Source organism: Limanda limanda, chromosome 6, assembly GCF_963576545.1.
Source record: "Limanda limanda chromosome 6, fLimLim1.1, whole genome shotgun sequence".
Lineage (NCBI taxonomy): Eukaryota > Metazoa > Chordata > Actinopteri > Pleuronectiformes > Pleuronectidae > Limanda > Limanda limanda.
The window spans coordinates 11907025-11923780 of record NC_083641.1 but is presented as its reverse complement, the minus strand read 5'-3'; the positions used below and the strand labels follow the sequence as shown (position 1 = coordinate 11923780).

General features: G+C 41.5%; 1 protein-coding gene and 61 non-coding genes across 62 annotated transcripts in view; all 62 read left to right on the top strand.

Moving 5' to 3' along the window:
* LOC133003696 (F-BAR and double SH3 domains protein 2-like) overlaps positions 1–16756 on the top strand; it is a 115913-nt gene that overhangs the window by 50011 nt on the left and 49146 nt on the right. The gene's annotated exons all lie outside the window — the stretch shown is intronic.
* trnar-ucu (transfer RNA arginine (anticodon UCU)) lies at positions 52–125 on the top strand. The gene has a single exon. It is a non-coding gene; the product is annotated as a tRNA-Arg (tRNA).
* On the top strand, positions 420–493 carry trnat-agu (transfer RNA threonine (anticodon AGU)). The gene has a single exon. It is a non-coding gene; the product is annotated as a tRNA-Thr (tRNA).
* On the top strand, positions 604–677 carry trnat-ugu (transfer RNA threonine (anticodon UGU)). Its single transcript has one exon. It is a non-coding gene; the product is annotated as a tRNA-Thr (tRNA).
* trnat-ugu (transfer RNA threonine (anticodon UGU)) lies at positions 783–856 on the top strand. Its single transcript has one exon. It is a non-coding gene; the product is annotated as a tRNA-Thr (tRNA).
* trnat-agu (transfer RNA threonine (anticodon AGU)) lies at positions 967–1040 on the top strand. The gene has a single exon. It is a non-coding gene; the product is annotated as a tRNA-Thr (tRNA).
* Positions 1151–1224, top strand: trnat-agu (transfer RNA threonine (anticodon AGU)). The gene has a single exon. It is a non-coding gene; the product is annotated as a tRNA-Thr (tRNA).
* Positions 1519–1592, top strand: trnat-ugu (transfer RNA threonine (anticodon UGU)). Its single transcript has one exon. It is a non-coding gene; the product is annotated as a tRNA-Thr (tRNA).
* On the top strand, positions 1703–1776 carry trnat-agu (transfer RNA threonine (anticodon AGU)). The gene has a single exon. It is a non-coding gene; the product is annotated as a tRNA-Thr (tRNA).
* Positions 1887–1960, top strand: trnat-ugu (transfer RNA threonine (anticodon UGU)). The gene has a single exon. It is a non-coding gene; the product is annotated as a tRNA-Thr (tRNA).
* trnat-ugu (transfer RNA threonine (anticodon UGU)) lies at positions 2254–2327 on the top strand. Its single transcript has one exon. It is a non-coding gene; the product is annotated as a tRNA-Thr (tRNA).
* trnat-ugu (transfer RNA threonine (anticodon UGU)) lies at positions 2438–2511 on the top strand. Its single transcript has one exon. It is a non-coding gene; the product is annotated as a tRNA-Thr (tRNA).
* On the top strand, positions 3172–3245 carry trnat-ugu (transfer RNA threonine (anticodon UGU)). Its single transcript has one exon. It is a non-coding gene; the product is annotated as a tRNA-Thr (tRNA).
* Positions 3356–3429, top strand: trnat-ugu (transfer RNA threonine (anticodon UGU)). The gene has a single exon. It is a non-coding gene; the product is annotated as a tRNA-Thr (tRNA).
* Positions 3539–3612, top strand: trnat-agu (transfer RNA threonine (anticodon AGU)). Its single transcript has one exon. It is a non-coding gene; the product is annotated as a tRNA-Thr (tRNA).
* On the top strand, positions 3723–3796 carry trnat-agu (transfer RNA threonine (anticodon AGU)). The gene has a single exon. It is a non-coding gene; the product is annotated as a tRNA-Thr (tRNA).
* Positions 3907–3980, top strand: trnat-agu (transfer RNA threonine (anticodon AGU)). Its single transcript has one exon. It is a non-coding gene; the product is annotated as a tRNA-Thr (tRNA).
* trnat-agu (transfer RNA threonine (anticodon AGU)) lies at positions 4091–4164 on the top strand. The gene has a single exon. It is a non-coding gene; the product is annotated as a tRNA-Thr (tRNA).
* On the top strand, positions 4274–4347 carry trnat-agu (transfer RNA threonine (anticodon AGU)). Its single transcript has one exon. It is a non-coding gene; the product is annotated as a tRNA-Thr (tRNA).
* On the top strand, positions 4458–4531 carry trnat-agu (transfer RNA threonine (anticodon AGU)). The gene has a single exon. It is a non-coding gene; the product is annotated as a tRNA-Thr (tRNA).
* On the top strand, positions 4616–4689 carry trnat-ugu (transfer RNA threonine (anticodon UGU)). The gene has a single exon. It is a non-coding gene; the product is annotated as a tRNA-Thr (tRNA).
* trnat-agu (transfer RNA threonine (anticodon AGU)) lies at positions 4800–4873 on the top strand. Its single transcript has one exon. It is a non-coding gene; the product is annotated as a tRNA-Thr (tRNA).
* On the top strand, positions 4982–5055 carry trnat-agu (transfer RNA threonine (anticodon AGU)). The gene has a single exon. It is a non-coding gene; the product is annotated as a tRNA-Thr (tRNA).
* On the top strand, positions 5161–5234 carry trnat-ugu (transfer RNA threonine (anticodon UGU)). The gene has a single exon. It is a non-coding gene; the product is annotated as a tRNA-Thr (tRNA).
* Positions 5529–5602, top strand: trnat-agu (transfer RNA threonine (anticodon AGU)). Its single transcript has one exon. It is a non-coding gene; the product is annotated as a tRNA-Thr (tRNA).
* trnat-agu (transfer RNA threonine (anticodon AGU)) lies at positions 5713–5786 on the top strand. The gene has a single exon. It is a non-coding gene; the product is annotated as a tRNA-Thr (tRNA).
* On the top strand, positions 5896–5969 carry trnat-ugu (transfer RNA threonine (anticodon UGU)). The gene has a single exon. It is a non-coding gene; the product is annotated as a tRNA-Thr (tRNA).
* trnat-agu (transfer RNA threonine (anticodon AGU)) lies at positions 6080–6153 on the top strand. Its single transcript has one exon. It is a non-coding gene; the product is annotated as a tRNA-Thr (tRNA).
* On the top strand, positions 6238–6311 carry trnat-ugu (transfer RNA threonine (anticodon UGU)). The gene has a single exon. It is a non-coding gene; the product is annotated as a tRNA-Thr (tRNA).
* On the top strand, positions 6422–6495 carry trnat-agu (transfer RNA threonine (anticodon AGU)). Its single transcript has one exon. It is a non-coding gene; the product is annotated as a tRNA-Thr (tRNA).
* Positions 6789–6862, top strand: trnat-ugu (transfer RNA threonine (anticodon UGU)). The gene has a single exon. It is a non-coding gene; the product is annotated as a tRNA-Thr (tRNA).
* On the top strand, positions 6973–7046 carry trnat-ugu (transfer RNA threonine (anticodon UGU)). The gene has a single exon. It is a non-coding gene; the product is annotated as a tRNA-Thr (tRNA).
* On the top strand, positions 7157–7230 carry trnat-agu (transfer RNA threonine (anticodon AGU)). The gene has a single exon. It is a non-coding gene; the product is annotated as a tRNA-Thr (tRNA).
* trnat-agu (transfer RNA threonine (anticodon AGU)) lies at positions 7341–7414 on the top strand. The gene has a single exon. It is a non-coding gene; the product is annotated as a tRNA-Thr (tRNA).
* trnat-agu (transfer RNA threonine (anticodon AGU)) lies at positions 7525–7598 on the top strand. The gene has a single exon. It is a non-coding gene; the product is annotated as a tRNA-Thr (tRNA).
* On the top strand, positions 8048–8121 carry trnat-ugu (transfer RNA threonine (anticodon UGU)). Its single transcript has one exon. It is a non-coding gene; the product is annotated as a tRNA-Thr (tRNA).
* Positions 8233–8306, top strand: trnat-ugu (transfer RNA threonine (anticodon UGU)). Its single transcript has one exon. It is a non-coding gene; the product is annotated as a tRNA-Thr (tRNA).
* trnat-agu (transfer RNA threonine (anticodon AGU)) lies at positions 8417–8490 on the top strand. Its single transcript has one exon. It is a non-coding gene; the product is annotated as a tRNA-Thr (tRNA).
* On the top strand, positions 8601–8674 carry trnat-agu (transfer RNA threonine (anticodon AGU)). The gene has a single exon. It is a non-coding gene; the product is annotated as a tRNA-Thr (tRNA).
* trnat-agu (transfer RNA threonine (anticodon AGU)) lies at positions 8940–9013 on the top strand. Its single transcript has one exon. It is a non-coding gene; the product is annotated as a tRNA-Thr (tRNA).
* Positions 9124–9197, top strand: trnat-ugu (transfer RNA threonine (anticodon UGU)). Its single transcript has one exon. It is a non-coding gene; the product is annotated as a tRNA-Thr (tRNA).
* On the top strand, positions 9308–9381 carry trnat-agu (transfer RNA threonine (anticodon AGU)). Its single transcript has one exon. It is a non-coding gene; the product is annotated as a tRNA-Thr (tRNA).
* Positions 9650–9723, top strand: trnat-ugu (transfer RNA threonine (anticodon UGU)). The gene has a single exon. It is a non-coding gene; the product is annotated as a tRNA-Thr (tRNA).
* trnat-agu (transfer RNA threonine (anticodon AGU)) lies at positions 10015–10088 on the top strand. The gene has a single exon. It is a non-coding gene; the product is annotated as a tRNA-Thr (tRNA).
* trnat-agu (transfer RNA threonine (anticodon AGU)) lies at positions 11015–11088 on the top strand. The gene has a single exon. It is a non-coding gene; the product is annotated as a tRNA-Thr (tRNA).
* trnat-agu (transfer RNA threonine (anticodon AGU)) lies at positions 11199–11272 on the top strand. The gene has a single exon. It is a non-coding gene; the product is annotated as a tRNA-Thr (tRNA).
* trnat-ugu (transfer RNA threonine (anticodon UGU)) lies at positions 11357–11430 on the top strand. The gene has a single exon. It is a non-coding gene; the product is annotated as a tRNA-Thr (tRNA).
* On the top strand, positions 11540–11613 carry trnat-ugu (transfer RNA threonine (anticodon UGU)). The gene has a single exon. It is a non-coding gene; the product is annotated as a tRNA-Thr (tRNA).
* trnat-ugu (transfer RNA threonine (anticodon UGU)) lies at positions 11724–11797 on the top strand. The gene has a single exon. It is a non-coding gene; the product is annotated as a tRNA-Thr (tRNA).
* On the top strand, positions 11908–11981 carry trnat-ugu (transfer RNA threonine (anticodon UGU)). The gene has a single exon. It is a non-coding gene; the product is annotated as a tRNA-Thr (tRNA).
* Positions 12092–12165, top strand: trnat-agu (transfer RNA threonine (anticodon AGU)). Its single transcript has one exon. It is a non-coding gene; the product is annotated as a tRNA-Thr (tRNA).
* Positions 12376–12449, top strand: trnat-agu (transfer RNA threonine (anticodon AGU)). Its single transcript has one exon. It is a non-coding gene; the product is annotated as a tRNA-Thr (tRNA).
* Positions 12709–12782, top strand: trnat-ugu (transfer RNA threonine (anticodon UGU)). Its single transcript has one exon. It is a non-coding gene; the product is annotated as a tRNA-Thr (tRNA).
* Positions 12893–12966, top strand: trnat-ugu (transfer RNA threonine (anticodon UGU)). Its single transcript has one exon. It is a non-coding gene; the product is annotated as a tRNA-Thr (tRNA).
* Positions 13260–13333, top strand: trnat-ugu (transfer RNA threonine (anticodon UGU)). Its single transcript has one exon. It is a non-coding gene; the product is annotated as a tRNA-Thr (tRNA).
* trnat-ugu (transfer RNA threonine (anticodon UGU)) lies at positions 13444–13517 on the top strand. Its single transcript has one exon. It is a non-coding gene; the product is annotated as a tRNA-Thr (tRNA).
* trnat-ugu (transfer RNA threonine (anticodon UGU)) lies at positions 13812–13885 on the top strand. Its single transcript has one exon. It is a non-coding gene; the product is annotated as a tRNA-Thr (tRNA).
* On the top strand, positions 14180–14253 carry trnat-agu (transfer RNA threonine (anticodon AGU)). The gene has a single exon. It is a non-coding gene; the product is annotated as a tRNA-Thr (tRNA).
* Positions 14694–14767, top strand: trnat-ugu (transfer RNA threonine (anticodon UGU)). Its single transcript has one exon. It is a non-coding gene; the product is annotated as a tRNA-Thr (tRNA).
* On the top strand, positions 14878–14951 carry trnat-agu (transfer RNA threonine (anticodon AGU)). Its single transcript has one exon. It is a non-coding gene; the product is annotated as a tRNA-Thr (tRNA).
* On the top strand, positions 15062–15135 carry trnat-ugu (transfer RNA threonine (anticodon UGU)). Its single transcript has one exon. It is a non-coding gene; the product is annotated as a tRNA-Thr (tRNA).
* trnat-ugu (transfer RNA threonine (anticodon UGU)) lies at positions 15246–15319 on the top strand. Its single transcript has one exon. It is a non-coding gene; the product is annotated as a tRNA-Thr (tRNA).

Below are 16756 nucleotides of genomic sequence, written 5' to 3'. Positions count from 1 at the left end.
TAATTGGTCCTGTCATATTGTGTTGTTTCATCAATTTTGCCTCCCAAAACAGGCGCTGTGGCTTAGTTGGTGAAAGTGCCTGTCTTCTAAACAGGAGATCCTGGCTTCAAAGCCCAGCAGTGCCTTTTCACCAGTGAAGCATAGTTTTTCTGTCCCTTCCCATCCTGTTCATGTAATTTCTGCAAGTTGGTCCTATCATATAATGTCTTTATATCAATTTGTGCAAAAATAAAGAGGTGCTGTGGCTTAGTTGGTCAAAGTGCCTGTCTAGTAAACAGGAGATCCCGTGTTCAAATCCCAGCAGTGCCTTTTCTCCAGTCAAGCGTAGTTTTTTCTCTCCCTTCTGATGTAGTTTAGTTAATTTCTGCTAGTTGGTCCTGTCATATAGTCTCTTCACATCAATTTAGCCACATTATAGAGGTGCTGTGGCTTAGTTGGTCAAAGTGCCTGTCTAGTAAACAGGAGATCCTGGGTTCAAATCCCAGCAGTGCCTTTTCACCAGTGAAGCGTAGTTTTTTGTCTTCCTTCTGATGTAGTTTAGTTAATTTCTGCCAGTTGGTCCTGTCATATTGTGTTGTTTCATCAATTTTGCCTCCAAAAACAGGCACTGTGGCTTAGTTGGTCAAAGTGCCTGTCTTGTAAACAGGAGATCCTGGGTTCAAATCCCAGCAGTGCATTTTGTCAAGCGTAGTTTTTTGTCTTCCTTCTGATGTAGTTTAGTTAATTTCTGCATGTTGGTCCTGTCATATTGTATTGTTTCATCAATTTTGCCTCCAAAAACAGGCACTGTGGCTTAGTTGGTGAAAGTGCCTGTCTTGTAAACAGGAGATCCTGGGTTCAAATCCCAGCAGTGCCTTTTCACCAGTGAAGTGTAGTTTTTCTGTACCTTCCCATTTTGTTAAAGTTATTTCTGCAAGTTGGTCCCGTTATATAATGTCTTTACATCAATTTTTGCCACAATAAAGAGGTGCTGTGGCTTAGTTGGTCAAAGTGCATGTCTAGTAAACAGGAGATCCTGGGTTCAAATCCCAGCAGTGCCTTTTCTCCAGTCAAGCGTTGTTTTTTCTCTCCCTTCTGATGTAGTTTAGTTAATTTCTGCTAGTTGGTCCTGTCATATAGTGTCTTCACATCAATTTAGCCACATTATAGAGGTGCTGTGGCTAAGTTGGTCAAAGTGCCTGTCTAGTAAACAGGAGATCCTGGGTTCAAATCCCAGCAGTGCCTTTTCACCAGTGAAGCGTAATTTTTCTGTCCATTCCCATCCTGTTCATGTAATTTCTGCAAGTTGGTCCTCTCATATAATGTCTTTACATCAATTTGTGCCACAATAAAGAGGTGCTGTGGCTTAGTTGGTCAAAGTGCTTGTCTAGTAAACAGGAGACCCTGGGTTCAAATCCAAGCAGTGCCTTTTCACCAGTGAAGTGTAGTTTTTCTGTACCTTCCCATTTTGTTAAAGTTATTTCTGCTAGTTGGTCCCGTCATATAAGGTCTTTACATCAATTTTTGCCACAATAAAGAGTTGCTGTGGCTTAGTTGGTGAAAGTGCCTGTCTTGTAAACAGGAGATCCTGGGTTCAAATCCCAGCAGTGCCTTTTCTCCAGTCAAGCGTTGTTTTTTCTCTCCCTTCTGATGTAGTTTAGTTAATTTCTGCTAGTTGGTCCTGTCATATAGTGTCTTCACATCAATTTAGCCACATTATAGAGGTGCTGTGGCTAAGTTGGTCAAAGTGCCTGTCTAGTAAACAGGAGATCCTGGGTTCAAATCCCAGCAGTGCCTTTTCACCAGTGAAGCGTAATTTTTCTGTCCATTCCCATCCTGTTCATGTAATTTCTGCAAGTTGGTCCTCTCATATAATGTCTTTACATCAATTTTTGCCACAATAAAGAGGTGCTGTGGCTTAGTTGGTGAAAGTGCCTGTCTTGTAAACAGGAGATCCTGGATTTAAATCCCAGCAGTGCCTTTTCACCGGTGAATTGTAGTTTTTCTGTACCTTCCCATCTTGTTAAAGTTATTTCTGCTAGTTAGTCCCGTCATATAATGTCTTTACATCAATTAAGCCACATTATAGATGTACTGTGGCTTAGTTGGTGAAAGTGCCTGTCTAGTAAACAGGAGATCGTTGGTTCATATCCCAGCAGTGCCTTTTCTCCAGTCAAGCCTAGTTTTTTCACTCCCTTCTGATGTAGTTTAGTTAATTTCTGCTAATTGGTCCTGTCATATTGTGTTGGTTCATAAATTTTACCTCCAAAAACAGGCACTGTGGCTTAGTTGGTGAAAGTGCCTGTCTTGTAAACAGGAGATCCTGGGTTCAAATCCCAGCAGTGCCTTTTGACAAGTCAAGCGTAGTTTTTTCTCTCCCTTCTGATGTACTTTAGGTAATTTCTGCTAATTGGTCCTGTCAAATATTGTTGTTTCATAAATTTTTCTTCCCAAATCAGGCGCTGTGGCTTAGTTGGTGAAAGTGCCTGTCTTGTAAAGAGGAGATCCTGGGTTCAAATCCCAGCAGTGCCTTTTCACCAGTGAAGTGTAGTTTTTCTGTACCTTCCCATTTTGTTAAAGTTATTTCTGCTAGTTGGTCCCGTCATATAATGTCTTTACATCAATTTTTGCCACAATAAAGAGGTGCTGTGGCTAAGTTGGTCAAAGTGCATGTCTAGTAAACAGGAGATCCTGGGTTCAAATCCCAGCACTGCCTTTTCTCCAGTCAAGCGTTGTTTTTTCTCTCCCTTCTGATGTAGTTTAGTTAATTTCTGCTAGTTGGTCCTGTCATATAGTGTCTTCACATCAATTTAGCCACATTATAGAGGTGCTGTGGCTTAGTTGGTGAAAGTGCCTGTCTAGTAAACAGGAGATCGTTGGTTCAAATCCCAGCAGTGCCTTTTCACCAGTGAAGTGTAGTTTTTCTGTACCTTTCCATCCTGTTAAAGTTATTTCTGCTAGTTGGTCCTGTCATATAATGTCTTTACATCAATTAAGCCACATTATAGATGTGCTGTGGCTTAGTTGGTGAAAGTGCCTGTCTAGTAAACAGGAGATCGTTGGTTCAAATCCCAGCAGTGCCTTTTCTCCAGTCAAGCGTAATTTTTTGACTCCCTTCTGATGTGGTTTAGTTACTTTCTGCTAATTGGTCCTGTCATATTGTGTTGTTTCATTGTTTTACCTCCAAAAACAGGCACTGTGGCTTAGTTGGTGAAAGTGCCTGTCTTGTAAACAGGATATCCTGGGTTCAAATCCCAGCAGTGCCTTTTGACAAGTCAAGCGTAGTTTTTTCTCTCCCTTCTGATGTAATTTAGTTAATTTCTGCTAATTGGTCCTGTAAAATATTGTTGTTTCATACATTTTTCCTCCCAAATCAGGCGCTGTGGCTTAGTTGGTGAAAGTGCCTGTCTTGTAAACAGGAGATCCTGGGTTCATATCCCAGCAGTGCCTTTTCACCAGTGAAGTGTAGTTTTTCTGTACCTTCCCATCTTGTTAGAGTTATTTCTGCTAGTTGGTCCCGTCATGGACTGTCTTTACATCAATTAAGCCACATTATAGAGGTGCTGTGGCTTAGTTGGTCAAAGTGCCTGTCTAGTAAACAGGAGATCCTGGGTTCAAATCCCAGCAGTGCCTTTTCACCAGTGAAGCGTAGTTTTTCTGTCCATTCCCATCTTGTTCATGTAATTTCTGCAAGTTGGTCCTCTCATATAATGTCTTTACATCAATTTGTGCCACAATAAAGAGGTGCTGTGACTTAGTTGGTCAAAGTGCCTGTCTAGTAAACAGGAGATCCTGGATTCAAATCCCAGCAGTGCCTTTTCTCCAGTCAAGCGTTGTTTTTTCTCTCCCTTCTGATGTAGTTTAGTTAATTTCTGCTAGTTGGTCCTGTCATATAGTGTCTTCACATCAATTTAGCCACATTATAGAGGTGCTGTGGCTTAGTTGGTCAAAGTGCCTGTCTAGTAAACAGGAGATCCTGGGTTCAAATCCCAGCAGTGCCTTTTCACCAGTGAAGCGTAATTTTTCTGTCCATTCCCATCCTGTTCATGTAATTTCTGCTAGTTGGTCCTCTCATATAATGTCTTTACATCAATTTGTGCCACAATAAAGAGGTGCTGTGGCTTAGTTGGTCAAAGTGCCTGTCTAGTAAACAGGAGACCCTGGGTTCAAATCCAAGCAGTGCCTTTTCACCAGTGAATTGTAGTTTTTCTCTACCTTCCCATCTTGTTAAAGTTATTTCTGCTAGTTGGTCCCGTCATATAATGTCTTTACATCAATTTAGCCACATTATAGAGGTGCTGTGGCTTAGTTGGTCAAAGTGCCTGTCTAGTAAACAGGAGATCCTGGGTTCAAATCCCAGCAGTGCCTTTTCACCAGTGAAGCGTAATTTTTCTGTCCATTCCCATCCTGTTCATGTAATTTCTGCAAGTTGGTCCTCTCATATAATGTCTTTACATCATTTTGTGCCACAATAAAGAGGTGCTGTGGCTTAGTTGGTCAAAGTGCCTGTCTAGTAAACAGGAGATTCTGGGTTCAAATCCCAGCAGTGCCTTTTCTCTTCTGATGTAATTTAGTTAATTTCTGCTAATTGGTCCTGTGAAATACTGTTGTTTCATCAATTTTGCCTCCCAAAACAGGCGCTGTGGCTTAGTTGGTGAAAGTGCCTGTCTTGTAAACAGGAGATCCTGTGTTCAAATCCCAGCAGTGCCTTTTCACCAGTGAAGTGTAGTTTTTCTGTCCATTCCCATCCTGTTCATGTAATTTCTGCAAGTTGGTCCTCTCATATAATGTCTTTACATCAATTTGTGCCACAATAAAGAGGTGCTGTGGCTTAGTTGGTCAAAGTGCCTGTCTAGTAAACAGGAGACCCTGGGTTCAAATCCAAGCAGTGCCTTTTCACCAGTGAATTGTAGTTTTCTCTACCTTCCCATCTTGTTAAAGTTATTTCTGCTAGTTGGTCCCATCATATAATGTCTTTACATCAATTAAGCCACATTATAGATGTACTGTGGCTTAGTTGGTGAAAGTGCCTGTCTAGTAAACAGGAGATCCTGGGTTCAAATCCCAGCAGTGCATTTTGTCAAGCGTAGTTTTTTGTCTTCCTTCTGATGTAGTTTAGTTAATTTCTGCCAGTTGGTCCTGTCATATTGTGTTGTTTCATCAATTTTGCCTCCAAAAACAGGCACTGTGGCTTAGTTGGTGAAAGTGCCTGTCTTGTAAACAGGAGATCCTGGGTTCAAATCCCAGCAGTGCCTTTTCACCAGTGAAGTGTAGTTTTTCTGTACCTTCCCATTTTGTTAAAGTTATTTCTGCAAGTTGGTCCCGTTATATAATGTCTTTACATCAATTTTTGCCACAATAAAGAGGTGCTGTGGCTAAGTTGGTCAAAGTGCATGTCTAGTAAACAGGAGATCCTGGGTTCAAATCCCAGCAGTTTCTTTTCTCCAGTCAAGCGTTGTTTTTTCTCTCCCTTCTGATGTAGTTTAGTTAATTTCTGCTAGTTGGTCCTGTCATATAGTGTCTTCACATCAATTTAGCCACATTATAGAGGTGCTGTGGCTTAGTTGGTCAAAGTGCCTGTCTAGTAAACAGGAGATCCTGGGTTCAAATCCCAGCAGTGCCTTTTCACCAGTGAAGCGTAATTTTTCTGTCCATTCCCATCCTGTTCATGTAATTTCTGCAAGTTGGTCCTCTCATATAATGTCTTTACATCAATTTGTGCCACAATAAAGAGGTGCTGTGGCTTAGTTGGTCAAAGTGCCTGTCTAGTAAACAGGAGACCCTTGGTTCAAATCCAAGCAGTGCCTTTTCACCAGTGAATTGTAGTTTTTCTCTACCTTCCCATCTTGTTAAAGTTATTTCTGCTAGTTGGTCCCGTCATATAATGTCTTTACATCAATTAAGCCACATTAAAGATGTACTGTGGCTTAGTTGGTGAAAGTGCCTGTCTTGTAAACAGGAGATCCTGTGTTCAAATCCCAGCAGTGCCTTTTCACCAGTGAAGTGTAGTTTTTCTGTCCATTCCCATCCTGTTCATGTAATTTCTGCAAGTTGGTCCTCTCATATAATGTCTTTACATCATTTTGTGCCACAATAAAGAGGTGCTGTGGCTTAGTTGGTCAAAGTGCCTGTCTAGTAAACAGGAGATTCTGGGTTCAAATCCCAGCAGTGCCTTTTCTCTTCTGATGTAATTTAGTTAATTTCTGCTAATTGGTCCTGTAAAATACTGTTGTTTCATCAATTTTGCCTCCCAAAACAGGCGCTGTGGCTTAGTTGGTGAAAGTGCCTGTCTTGTAAACAGGAGATCCTGTGTTCAAATCCCAGCAGTGCCTTTTCACCAGTGAAGTGTAGTTTTTCTGTCCATTCCCATCCTGTTCATGTAATTTCTGCAAGTTGGTCCTCTCATATAATGTCTTTACATCAATTTGTGCCACAATAAAGAGGTGCTGTGGCTTAGTTGGTCAAAGTGCCTGTCTAGTAAACAGGAGACCCTGGGTTCAAATCCAAGCAGTGCCTTTTCACCAGTGAATTGTAGTTTTTCTCTACCTTCCCATCTTGTTAAAGTTATTTCTGCTAGTTGGTCCTGTCATATAATGTCTTTACATCAATTACGCCACATTATAGATGTACTGTGGCTTAGTTGGTGAAAGTGCCTGTCTAGTAAACAGGAGATCTTTGGTTCATATCCCAGCCGTGCATTTTCTCCAGTCAAGCGTAGTTTTTTCACTCCCTTCTGATGTAGTTTAGTTAATTTCTGCTAATTGGTCCTGTCATATTGTGTTGTTTCATAAATTTTGCCTGCAAAAACAGGCACTGTGGCTTAGTTGGTGAAAGTGCCTGTCTTGTAAACAGGAGATCCTGGGATCAAATCCCAGCAGTGCCTTTTGACAAGTCAAGCGTAGTTTTTTCTCTCCCTTCTGATGTAATTTAGTTAATTTCTGCTAATTGGTCCTGTCAAATATTGTTTTTTCATACATTTTTCCTCCCAAATCAGGCGCTGTGGCTTAGTTGGTGAAAGTGCCTGTCTTGTAAACAGAAGATACTGGGTTCAAATCCCAGCAGTGCCTTTTCACCAGTGAAGTGTAGTTTTTCTGTACCTTCCCATTTTGTTAAAGTTATTTCTGCTAGTTGGTCCCATCATATAATGTGTTTACATCAATTTTTGCCACAATAAAGAGGTGCTGTGGCTTAGTTGGTCAAAGTGCCTGTCTAGTAAACAGGAGATCCTGGGTTCAAATCCCAGCAGTGCCTTTTCTCCAGTCAAGCGTTGGTTTTTCTCTCCCTTCTGATGTAGTTTAGTTAATTTCTGCTAGTTGGTCCTGTCATATTGTGTCTTCACATCAATTTAGCCACATTATAGAGGTGCTGTGGCTTAGTTGGTCAAAGTACCTGTCTAGTAAACAGGAGATCCTGGGTTCAAATCCCAGCAGTGCCTTTTCACCAGTGAAGCGTAGTTTTTCTGTCCATTCCCATCTTGTTCATGTAATTTCTGCAAGTTGGTCCTCTCATATAATGCCTTTACATCAATTTGTGCCACAATAAAGAGGTGCTGTGGCTTAGTTGGTCAAAGTGCCTGTCTAGTAAACAGGAGATCCTGGATTCAAATCCCAGCAGTGCCTTTTCTTCCCATCTTGTTAGAGTTATTTCTGTTAGTTGGTCCCGTCATGGAGTGTCTTTACATCAATTAAGCCACAGTATAGAGGTGCTGTGGCTTAGTTGGTGAAAGTGCCTGTCTAGTAAACAGGAGATCGTTGGTTCAAATCCCAGCAGTGCCTTTTCACCAGTGAAGTGTAGTTTTTCTGTACCTTTCCATCCTGTTAAAGTTATTTCTGCTAGTTGGTCCTGTCATATAATGTCTTTACATCAATTAAGCCACATTATAGATGCGCTGTGGCTTAGTTGGTGAAAGTGCCTGTCTAGTAAACAGGAGATCGTTGGTTCAAATCCCAGCAGTGCCTTTTCTCCAGTCAAGCGTAGTTTTTTCACTCCCTTCTGATGTGGTTTAGTTACTTTCTGCTAATTGGTCCTGTCATATTGTGTTGTTTCATAAATTTTACCTCCAAAAACAGGCACTGTGGCTTAGTTGGTGAAAGTGCCTGTCTTGTAAACAGGATATCCTGGGTTCAAATCCCAGCAGTGCCTTTTGACAAGTCAAGCGTAGTTTTTTCTCTCCCTTCTGATGTAATTTAGTTAATTTCTGCTAATTGGTCCTGTCAAATATTGTTGTTTCATACATTTTTCATCCCAAAATCAGGCGCTGTGGCTTAGTTGGTGAAAGCGCCTGTCTTGTAAACAGGAGATCCTGGGTTCAAATCCCAGCAGTGCCTTTTCACCAGTGAAGTGTAGTTTTTCTGTACCTTCCCATCTTGTTAAAGTTATTTCTGCTAGTTGGTCCCGTCATATAATGTCTTTACATCAATTTTTGCCACAATAATAAGGTGCTGTGGCTTAGTTGGTCAAAGTGCCTGTCTAGTAAACAGGAGATCCTGGGTTCAAATCCCAGCAGTGCCTTTTCTCCAGTCAAGCGTAGTTTTTTCTCTCCCTTCTGATGTAGTTCAGTTAATTTCTGCTGGTTGGTCCTGTCATATAGTGTCTTCACATCAATTTAGCCACATTATAGAGGTGCTGTGGCTTAGTTGGTCAAAGTGCCTGTCTAGTAAACAGGAGATCCTGGGTTCAAATCCCAGCAGTGCCTTTTCTTCCCATCTTGTTAAAGTTATTTCTGTTAGTTGGTCCCGTCATGGAGTGTCTTTACATCAATTGAGCCACATTATAGAGGTGCTGTGGCTTAGTTGGTGAAAGTGCCTGTCTAGTAAACAGGAGATCATTGGTTCAAATCCCAGCAGTGCCTTTTCACCAGTGAAGGGTAGTTTTTCTGTACCTTCCCATCTTGTCAATGTAATTTCTGCTAGTTGGTCCTGTCATATAGTGTCTTTTAATATATTTAGCCACATTACAGAGGTGCTGTGGCTTAGTTGGTCAAAGTGCCTGTCTAGTAAACAGGAGATCCTGGGTTTAAATCCCAGCAGTGCCTTTTCTCCAGTCAGGTGTAGCTTTTTCTCTCCCTTCTGATTTAGTTTAGCTAATTTCTGCTAGTTGGTCCTCTCATATTGTGTTGTTTCATAAATTTTGCCTCCAAAAACAGGCACTGTGGCTTAGTTGGTGAATGTGCCTGTCTTGTAAACAGGAGATCCTGGGTTCAAATCCAAGCAGTGCCTTTTCACCAGTGAAGCGTAGTTTTTCTGTCCATTCCCATCCTGTTCATGTAATTTCTGCAAGTTGGTCCTCTCATATAATGTCTTTACATCAATTTGTGCCACAATAAAGAGGTGCTGTGGCTTAGTTGGTCAAAGTGCCTGTCTAGTAAACAGGAGACCCTTGGTTCAAATCCAAGCAGTGCCTTTTCACCAGTGAAGCGTAGTTTTTCTGTCCATTCCCATCCTGTTCATGTAATTTCTGCAAGTTGGTCCTCTCATATAATGTCTTTACATCAATTTGTGCCACAATAAAGAGGTGCTTTGGCTTAGTTGGTCAAAGTGTCTGTCTAGTAAACAGGAGACCCTGGGTTCAAATCCAAGCAGTGCCTTTTCTCTTCTGATGTAATTTAGTTAATTTCTGCTAATTGGTCCTGTTAAATACTGTTGTTTCATCAATTTTGCCTCCCAAAACAGGCGCTGTGGCTTAGCTGGTGAAAGTGCCTGTCTTGTAAACAGGAGATCCTGGGTTCAAATCCCAGCAGTGCCTTTTCTCCAGTAAAGCTTAGTTTTTCTGTCCATTCCCATCTTGTTAAAGTAATTTCTGCTAGTTTGTCCTGTCATATAGGGTTTTGCGTCACTTTTGCTACCTGCAACAGCTGCTTTGGCTTAGTTGGTCAAAGTGCCTGTCTAGTAAACAGGAGATCCTTGCTTCAAATCCCAGCAGTGCCTTTTCACCAATGAAGTGTAGTTTTTCTGTCCATTTCCATCTTGTTCATGTAATGTCTGCAAGTAAGTCCTCTCATATAGTGTATTTACATCAATTTAGTTAGATTATAGAGGTGCTGTGGCTTAGTTGGTCAAAGTGCCTGTCTAGTAAACAGGAGATCCTGGGTTCAAATCCCAGCAGTGCCTTCTGATGTAATTTAGTTATTTCTGCTAGTTGGTCCTGTCATATAGTGTCTTCTAGGGCTGCCGCGATTCGTCGACGTCATCGATTACGCCGACGCTGAAAATGCGTCGACGCGTATAAAATGCGTCGACGCATTTTTTTTAAAAACCGCGATAGACTATGCGTGCCGCGGCTGGGGCAGCAGTCGCCCCGGCACACTCCCCTCCACGCAGCCGGAGGCTCGGTGTGCGGCCCGCCTCAAGTTGTTTTTTTTTTTGGGGGGGGGGTCCTCGTCCACGGCGCTTCACGGCGTCGCTGGTGCGAGGGCTTCCTTTCTCGTGGACCGCGGGGCGGTGTCCGTCGCAGGTGCGGGCGGCGGCCCTGGACGCGAGTCGGGTCCTTCTCGCGTCACCTCAGCTACGGCGCCCGCGTGGGGGGAGGGGGGGCCGCTAGACTGAGTCCAGAACATGTGGACATGCTGACATTCTTACATTACAACACGCATGTCTAACTAACGTTTGAGTTTGATTTTGAGCTGGACACCATTGTTTCTTATACTTTAAACTTGTTGCACTTTGTTTAATATGCAGACATAACTTTTTTATTTTGATAAGGGGTTGAATAGAAACTTTGATATCTTTTTGAGTTGCACTGCTGACTTAACTTATATGCCCTCTTTTTTATTTATTTTTATCACGTTGGAGTTGCTAGTTTAAACCTTCAGTTTTGCACTTTAATATTTGAGCCTTTGTTTACATTTTGTTTTGTGCTGCATTATACGATGACATACAGTTTGTTGTTGTCAAAATAAAATTAACTGAAATGAAATGGTCAATTTGATTTTTTTGGAGGAAAATTAGTCGTTTAGATTAATCGACTAATCGATAAAATAGTCGTCCGATTAATCGATAGCCCTAGTGTCTTCAGATCAATTTAGCCACATTATAGAGGTGCTGTGGCTTAGTTGGTCAAAGTGCCTGTCTAGTAAACAGGAGATCCTGGGTTCAAATCCCAGCAGTGCCTTTTCACCAGTGAAGTGTAGTTTTTCTGTCCATTCCCATCCTGTTCATGTAATTTCTGCAAGTTGGTCCTCTCATATAATGTCTTTACATCAATTTGTGCCACAATAAAGAGGTGCTGTGGCTTAGTTGGTCAAAGTGCCTGTCTAGTAAACAGGAGATCCTGGGTTCAAATCCCAGCAGTGCCTTTTCTCTTCTGATGTAATTTAGTTAATATCTGCTAATTGGTCCTGTCAAATACTGTTGTTTCATCAATTTTGCCTCCCAAAACAGGCGCTGTGGCTTAGTTGGTGAAAGTGCCTGTCTTGTAAACAGGAGATCCTGGATTTAAATCCCAGCAGTGCCTTTTCACCAGTGAATTGTAGTTTTTCTGTACCTTCCCATATTGTTAATGTTATTTCTGCTAGTTGGTCCCGTCATGGAGTGTCTTTACATCAATTGAGCCACATTATAGAGGTGCTGTGGCTTAGTTGGTGAAAGTGCCTGTCTTGTAAACAGGAGATACTGGGTTCAAATCCCAGCAGTGCCTTTTCTCCAGTCAAGCCTAGTTTTTTCACTCCCTTCTGATGTAGTTTAGTTAATTTCTGCTAATTGGTCCTGTCATATTGTGTTGTTTCATAAATTTTACCTCCAAAAACAGGCACTGTGGCTTAGTTGGTGAAAGTGCCTGTCTTGTAAACAGGAGATCCTGGGTTCAAATCCCAGCAGTGCCTTTTGACAAGTCAAGCGTAGTTTTTTCTCTCCCTTCTGATGTACTTTAGGTAATTTCTGCTAATTGGTCCTGTCAAATATTGTTGTTTCATAAATTTTTCTTCCCAAATCAGGTGCTGTGGCTTAGTTGGTGAAAGTGCCTGTCTTGTAAAGAGGAGATCCTGGGTTCAAATCCCAGCAGTGCCTTTTCACCAGTGAAGTGTAGTTTTTCTGTACCTTCCCATTTTGTTAAAGTTATTTCTGCTAGTTGGTCCCGTCATATAATGTCTTTACATCAATTTTTGCCAAAATAATAAGGTGCTCTGGCTTAGTTGGTCAAAGTGCCTGTCTAGTAAACAGGAGATCCTGGGTTCAAGTCCCAGCAGTGCCATTTCTCCAGTCAAGCATAGTTTTTTCTCTCCCTTCTGATGTAATTTAGTTAATTTCTGTCTAGTAAACAGGAGATTGTTGGTTCAAATCCCAGCAGTGCCTTTTCACCAGTGAAGTGTAGTTTTTCTGTACCTTCCCATCTTGTTAAAGTAATTTCTGCTAGTTGGTCCCGTCATATAATGTCTTTACATCAATTAAGCCACATTATAGAGGTGCTGTGGCTTAGTTGGTCAAAGTGCCTGTCTAGTAAACAGGAGATCCTGGGTTCAAATCCCAGCAGTGCCTTTTCACCAGTGAAGCGTAGTTTTTCAGTCCATTCCCATCCTGTTCGTGTAATTTCTGCAAGTTGGTCCTCTCATATAATGTCTTTACATCAATTTGTGCCACAATAAAGAGGTTCTGTGGCTTAGTTGGTTCAAATCCCAGCAGTGCCTTTTCTCCAGTCAAGCGTAGTTTTTTCTCTCCCTTCTGATGTAATTTAGTAAATTTCTGCTAATTGGTCCTGTCAAATATTGTTGTTTCATAAATTTTGCCTCCAAAGACAGGCACTGTGACTTAGTTGGTGAAAGTGCCTGTCTTGTAAACAGGATATCCTGGGTTCAAATCCCAGCAGTGCCTTTTGACAAGTCAAGCGTAGTTTTTTCTCTCCCTTCTGATGTAATTTAGTTAATTTCTTCTAATTGGTCCTGTCAAATATTGTTGTTTCATAAATTTTCCCTCCCAAATCAGGCGCTGTGGCTTAGTTGGTGAAAGTGCCTTTCTTGTAAACAGGAGATCCTGGGTTCAAATCCCAGCAGTGCCTTTTCACCAGTGAAGTGTAGTTTTTCTGTACCTTCCCATCTTGTTAAAGTTATTTCTGCTAGTTGGTCCCGTCATATAGTGTCTTTACATCAATTAAGCCACATTATAGATGTGCTGTGGCTTAGTTGGTGAAAGTGCCTGTCTAGTAAACAGGAGATCGTTGGTTCATATCCCAGCAGTGCCTTTTCTCCAGTCAAGCGTAGTTTTTTCACTCCCTTCTGATGTAGTTTAGTTAATTTCTGCTAATTGGTCCTGTCATATTGTGTTGTTTCATAAATTTTGCCTCCAAAAACAGGCACTGTGACTTAGTTGGTGAAAGTGCCTGTCTTGTAAACAGGATATCCTGGGTTCAAATCCCAGCAGTGCCTTTTGACAAGTCAAGCGTAGTTTTTTCTCTCCCTTCTGATGTAATTTAGTTAATTTCTGCTAATTGGTCCTGTCAAATATTGTTGTTTCATAAATTTTCCCTCCCAAATCAGGCGCTGTGGCTTAGTTGGTGAAAGTGCCTTTCTTGTAAACAGGAGATCCTGGGTTCAAATCCCAGCAGTGCCTTTTCACCAGTGAAGTGTAGTTTTTCTGTACCTTCCCATCTTGTTAAAGTTATTTCTGCTAGTTGGTCCCGTCATATAATCTCTTTACATCAATTTTTGCCACAATAATAAGGTGCTGTTGCTTAGTTGGTGAAAGTGCCTGTCTGGTAAACAGGAGATCGTTGGTTCATATCCCAGCAGTGCCTTTTCTCCAGTCAAGCGTAGTTTTTTCACTCCCTTCTGATGTAATTTAGTTAATTTCTGCTAATTGGTCGTGTCAAATATTGTTGTTTCATAAATCTTTCCTCCCAAATCAGGGGCTGTGGCTTAGTTGGTGAAAGTGCCTGTCTTGTAAACAGGAGATCCTGGGTTCAAATCCCAGCAGTGCCTTTTCACCAGTGAAGTGTAGTTTTTCTGTACCTTCCCATCTTGTTAAAGTTATTTCTGCTAGTTGGTCCCATCATATAATGTCTTTACATCAATTTTTGCCACAATAATAAGGTGGTGAGGCTTAGTTGGTCAAAGTGCCTGTCTAGTAAACAGGAGATCCTGGGTTCAAATCCCAGCAGTGCCTTTTCTCCAGTCAAGCATAGTTTTTTCTCTCCCTTCTGATGTAGTTTAGTTAATTTCTGCTAGTTGGTCCTGTCATATAGTAAGTTCACATCAATTTAGCCACATTATAGAGGTGCTGTGGCTTAGTTGGTCAAAGTGCCTGTCTAGTAAACAGGAGATCCTGGGTTAAAATCCCAGCAGTGCCTTTTCACCAGTGAAGCGTAGTTTTTCTGTCCATTCCCATCCTGTTCATGTAATTTCTGCAAGTTGGTCCTCTCATATAATGTCTTTACATCAATTTGTGCCACAATAAAGGCTTAGTTGGTCAAAGTGCCTGTCTAGTAAACAGGAGATCCTGGGTTTAAATCCCAGCAGTGCCTTTTCTTCCCATCTTGTTAGAGTTATTTCTGTTAGTTGATCCCGTCATGGAGTGTCTTTACATCAATTAAGCCACATTATAGAGGTGCTGTGGCTTAGTTGGTGAAAGTGCCTGTCTAGTAAACAGGAGTACGTTGGTTCAAATCCCAGCAGTGCCTTTTCTCCAGTCAAGCATAGTTTTTTCTCTCCCTTCTGATGTAGTTTAGTTAATTTCTGCTAGTTGGTCCTGTCATGTACTGTTGTTTCATCAATTTTGCCTCCCAAAACAGGTGCTGTGCCTTAGTTGGTGAAAGTGCCTGTCTTGTAAACAGGAGATCCTGGGTTCAAATCCCAGCAGTGCCTTTTCACCAGTGATGTGTATTTTTTCTGTACCTTCCCATCTTGTTCATGTAATTCCTGCAAGTTGGTCCTGTCATATAATGTCTTTACATCTACTTCTCCCACAACAAAGAGGTGCTGTGGCTTAGTTGGTCAAAGTGCCTGTCTAGTAAACAGGAGATCCTGGGTTCAACTCCCAGCAGTGCCTTTTGACAAGTCAAGCAAAGTTTTTTGTCTCCCTTCTGATGTTGTTTAGTTAATTTCTGCTAATTGGTCCTGTCATATTGTGTTGTTTCATCAATTTTGCCTCCCAAAAGAGGCGCTGTGGCTTAGTTGGTGAAAGTGCCTCTCTTGTAAACATGAGATCCTGGGTTCAAATCCCAGCAGTGCCTTTTCTCAAGTCAAGTGTAGTTTTTTCTCTCCCTTCTGATGTAGTTAAGTTAATTTCTGCTAGTTGGTCCTGTCATACAGTGTCTTCACATACATTTAGCCACAATAAAGAGGTGCTGTAGCTTAGTTGGTGAGAGTGCCTGTCTTGTAAACAGGAGATCCTGGGTTCAAATCCCAGCAGTGCCTTTTCTCCAGTCAAGCATAGTTTTTTTCTCTCCCTTCTGATGTAGTTGAGTTAATTTCTGATAGTTGGTCCTGTCATATAGTGTTGTTTCATACATTTTACCTCCCATAACAGGTGCTGTCGCTTAGTGTGTCAAAGTGCCTGTCTGGTAAACAGGAGATCCTGGGTTCAAATCCCAGCAGTGCCTTTTCACCAGTGATGTGTAGTTTTTCTGTCCATTCACATCTTGTTTATGGAATTGCTGCAAGTTGGTGCTGTCATATAATGTCGTTACATCAATTTTAGCCACGATTAAGAGGTGCTGTGGCTTAGTTGGTCAAAGTGCCTGTCCAGTAAACAGGAGATCCTGGGTCTCAAATCCCAGCAGTGCCTTTTCTCCAGTCAAGCATAGTTTTTCAAGTGTATGCATACTTTGAAATAAATTAAACACATAACTATATAGGGCTATTTGAGTCCTCTCCATATTTGTGGAAAATGTATGAAATAAGAAGTACCCTATTTTGAAACAAATTAAAACATATAGCTGCAGCCTTATATCTTAAAAAGACATATTTTAGTTGGCGAAATGTGAAAACAAAAAGTGAGAGCAGGTCAGACTGGAGCGGGACACAGAAACCGAAGCTCGGTGGAAACCAACTGTAGCTTCTCCTCTGATCAAGAAGCTGCGGCGCTGATCTCTGAGCAGCTGAGACCAGAGAAACTCTGTGTTTGCACTGTTTCCATTGTTAAGAAGCAGTCAGTCACTGAACGGCTGCCCATGTGAACAACTCTGATCTCACTGTGTCTCTGAGCGAGTGAGCGGGCCCCCGGACAGGCGTTTGTGCGCTATCTGGGAGCAGACACACACACACACACACACAAAGACACACACACTCGCCCGCTCCTGGTACTTCATGACGGCCTGATACGATGATGTTTTAAAAAATTATTGTGACTTCGTCAACCACCAACATTTTCGTCTCGTCTCGTCAACGAAAGTTAAAATAGATGTAATCATAGTTTTTATTTTCAGATATCCGTTTTCGTTACGTCTTATTCTCGTCTTAGTCATTGGAAAAAGGTCGTTAACGAATAATTTTCGATATAGTTTTCGTCGACGAAATTAACACATAAATAAGGAAAGAAATACAGAAAGAAATACAGAAATTTATAAAGAAATGCCCTAAAATATATATCCACATTTATTTATTTCCACATATCTGTGTCCGTATGCCAATGAGAAAGGCAGGCCTAACCGCAGTCTCATGCAGGATTAGTCACAGGAGTGATCCAGTCGTTCTACTTCTGCCTTTCAATGCTGACTGGTTTCCATTAGCTGTTTGCAGTGTTGAGGCAGTTCACAATTAAAATGAACTAGTTCAAGTTCAGAGGGTTTGTTAAGGTTATTTTTTATTGAGATGATTTAGGTGTCAGTAGTCCTGACTGTGAGCGTCACGTTT